Source organism: Saccostrea cucullata, unplaced genomic scaffold, assembly GCF_032062105.1.
Source record: "Saccostrea cucullata isolate Sc308-1 unplaced genomic scaffold, CSIRO_AGI_Scuc_v1 ctg6719, whole genome shotgun sequence".
NCBI classification, from domain to species: Eukaryota; Metazoa; Mollusca; class Bivalvia; order Ostreida; family Ostreidae; genus Saccostrea; species Saccostrea cuccullata.
The window spans coordinates 15,019-18,286 of NW_026927223.1; the positions used below are offsets into that span (position 1 = coordinate 15,019).

The following is a 3,268-nucleotide window of genomic DNA, read 5'->3' on the forward strand; positions in this document are numbered from 1 at the left end:
TCATTGTCGGTGGTCGCATATCAGACAAAATCATCATTTTTTGACAAAGACAGGTGTTTCAGAGAATTAAGATAAACTTTGTGCAGAAATAGTGCTCCACAAGACAGACAGAACTTATGTACTCCAGTTTAATAGAACCTTCTCTACCCCCCTTTCCTGTTCTTAACAGTGAACTTCCAAGCAACTCCAGGACTAATTATATGTGACACAGGCATGGTATGTATTTTCTGTGTTAAACAATTGAATGTATGTATAAATGCATTTTAATTGTTTTGTTCTTTGGTACCTTTACAGTGTAGAGTTACCTCCCCTTTTTTACAGCAGCCTGAAGAATGTATGTAGGTAAAATGTATATTTAAATTCCTTTTTTTGTAAATTCAGAATTATAAAATCCAAATTTTCATAGAATGTTTGGTATTTGTTGTCTAATCATGCATATTGTTACAAGAAATATCCATCAAAGAAGTCTAAATATGACCAGGGATAATCCAATTAGAGTTGTAAGTACCACTTCCTGACAGAGGCTGAATTGACCAGGTTGGATAATCTGCTTATAACAAAGGTATTAATCTCTTTTCCTTAGCTTTTATACTGATTTTTCATAGCCTAAACATTGTAGAATTTTTTAATATTAGTTTTACTAAAATTTAAATGTGCTAAATATTTTTATTTTTAATATTTTCAAGAATTTTATGCTTTTTGAAGGTATTTTTTGAAATTTTTAAAAAATATATTTACTAAAGTAATAGGTTAAGTTTTTTTCTTGAATTTTGTGTAGGACATATTTATCTAGTTAACAAAAATAAGGAAAAAAAAATTACTGTAATATATGTGAGTTGTGAGCATTTCAAATCTGAGAACTGTATGTCTAATGCTTATTTTTATTTTCTATAGAAATACTAAACTGCTGTAAACCTCTATCATTTCGAAGAAAAATATTGATTAAAAAAAAATGAAAGGGCATGAAATTAAGCAATTTTGCTAGATGCACCTTTTTTCATCATAAACATACATACTTAGATCATTGGCATAAGAATTTTCAAAGAATTAATGTATTTTTAATATATCATATAAAGACCCCCTCCTCCTTACACCAAATGGAAAAACCCCTTATACAGGGGCCATGAAATTCAAATATTTAGTTGAGGCACTCTTGCTCATTATAACTATATACTAAGTTAATTTATTTAATACCCAGGAGCAGAGAAGAAAATTTTCAAAGAATTGATTCATTTTCACTATATAATCAATAGAGCCCCGTCCTAACACCAGAACCCCTGACCTTGGGGCCATAAAATTCACAATGTTTGAAGAGGCACTATTGTTCGTCATAACTTTGTACTAAGTAAGTTTATTTAATACCCAGGAGCAGAGAAGAAAATTTTAAAAGAATTAATGAATTTTCACTATATTATCAATAGAGTCCCATCCTATCATTAGAACCCCTGACCCTGGGGCCATAAAATTCACAATTTTAAAAGAGGCATTCTTGCTCATCTTAACTATGTACTTAGTTAGTTTATATAACACCCAGAAGCAGAGAAGAAGATTTTCAAAGAAATAATGCATTTTCGCTATATAATCTATGTAGCCCCTCCCTTGCACTAGAACCCCTGACCCTGGGGCCATGAATTTCGCAATTTTTGTAGACGACTCAGTGCTCATTACATTCATATCAATAATTTGACTGCTTGATGTCCAGGAGTTAAGAAGAAGATTTTTAAAGATTTCATTAATTTTAGTGGTTTTCGCCCCACAACTCAGGCCCCAGAGGGGCGGGGACCATAAAATATCCACAATTTTTGTTCCCCTTCCCACATTGATGTTGATACTAAATTTCCTTGAAATTGGTTCAATGGTTTCAGAGAAGAAACTGAAAATGTTCAAATGTTAACACACGACACACGACACACGACGCAAGACGACGGACGAAAACAGAAAGCAATAGGTCACCTGAGTCACTCAGGTATATAAAATCTTACCGTGCAACTGTTGCACAACCTCCCCCTGAAGCCAACTTTACAAACACAACGTCCGCACTCACAAACACCGTTTCCAGAACATATTGTCTACAAAAATGTGGAAAAAATACGATAGAGTGTGCTTATATTATTTCAGATCACACATATAATAAAGAACGTTCATTTATTCATTTTAAAAACATTATGCAGGTTCTAACTTCATTCCGTCAAGATGTTTTAATCAGATTTTAATACCTGTGAGCACATTTTGCAGAAACAAACCTCATATGCAAACGTTTTAAACTATTTCTGACCAAGATTTCTCGAATTTTTTTGAATATATATTTTTATTATCTACATATCTACGGTATATTGGTTCCAAAGTTTAAAAAAAATATCATTGGTGTGAATACTTATAATTTCTGTATTAATTTAAATTAAAAAGAGTTTTAAAAGCCACACAATCATAAGAGTTTCAAGAAAAGGCGTGTGAACTTCAATATTTCATAATTTATATGTAATAAACAAAGTGTTGCATAAACACCTGAGAAAAATATTTTCCCTTGTTATATTTTTTCTAAAAAACGAAAACATCAATTCTCTGGTAAAATTAAGAAGGGTATACTATTTTGTAGATTACGGCTGACCAAAATGAGAATACTGACTTCGTTGTTGCTTTTACAGGGATCCTCTGATTTCAAACATTCACAAGCATCCCCTGTATAATTTTCGTTACAAACACATGTTCCACAGTCGCATCGTCCTCGTTCTTGACCTTGTAAGTAAATCATATAAGATTATATTATTGATTTTCTTATTTTTATTAATTTGAATAAATTTGATATTAATTAATTACAGTAAGTTGTTACTTATTCATTGTACTCATTGTATTTTTGCTTTGCAAAATGCGTTAATAACTCATGAAAGAAATAAACGAACCACCACAGAGTAGTTTGTCATAGGTCCTACAGTTTTCGTTATTGCATTCACATTTCTCTCCACTGTATCCATGGTAACATTCACACTTCCGGCATGTACATTTTCCGGCACCATTGCAGATTCTTTTCAGGATGAATGGATGAAAAGCAGAAAAGTATACGATAAAAGTCAACAAAAAGATCTTTGTTACATTTTTTGAATTTGGTTATCAGATAAAATGTTTTAAAAATGTATTAAGATGTAGGTTTTTGTTCTTTATCCTTGTGACGAATTTCATTTAACCATTGATAGGGAATGTCACACATGACACCAATACAACAGGAAATGTACATAATAGCAGTATAACAAAACGATCGTATGCCAGAAAA

At 31.6% G+C, this 3,268-nt stretch overlaps 1 long non-coding RNA gene across 1 annotated transcript; it reads right to left on the minus strand.

Moving 5' to 3' along the window:
* Window positions 1-1,982: 1,982 nt before the first annotated feature.
* Window positions 1,983-3,023, minus strand: LOC134273775 (uncharacterized). The gene is made up of 3 exons (XR_009993485.1): window positions 2,901-3,023; window positions 2,627-2,736; window positions 1,983-2,069 (listed from the first exon to the last, which is right to left on the minus strand). It is a non-coding gene; the product is annotated as an uncharacterized LOC134273775 (long non-coding RNA).
* Between the last annotated feature and the right edge of the window lie 245 nt (window positions 3,024-3,268).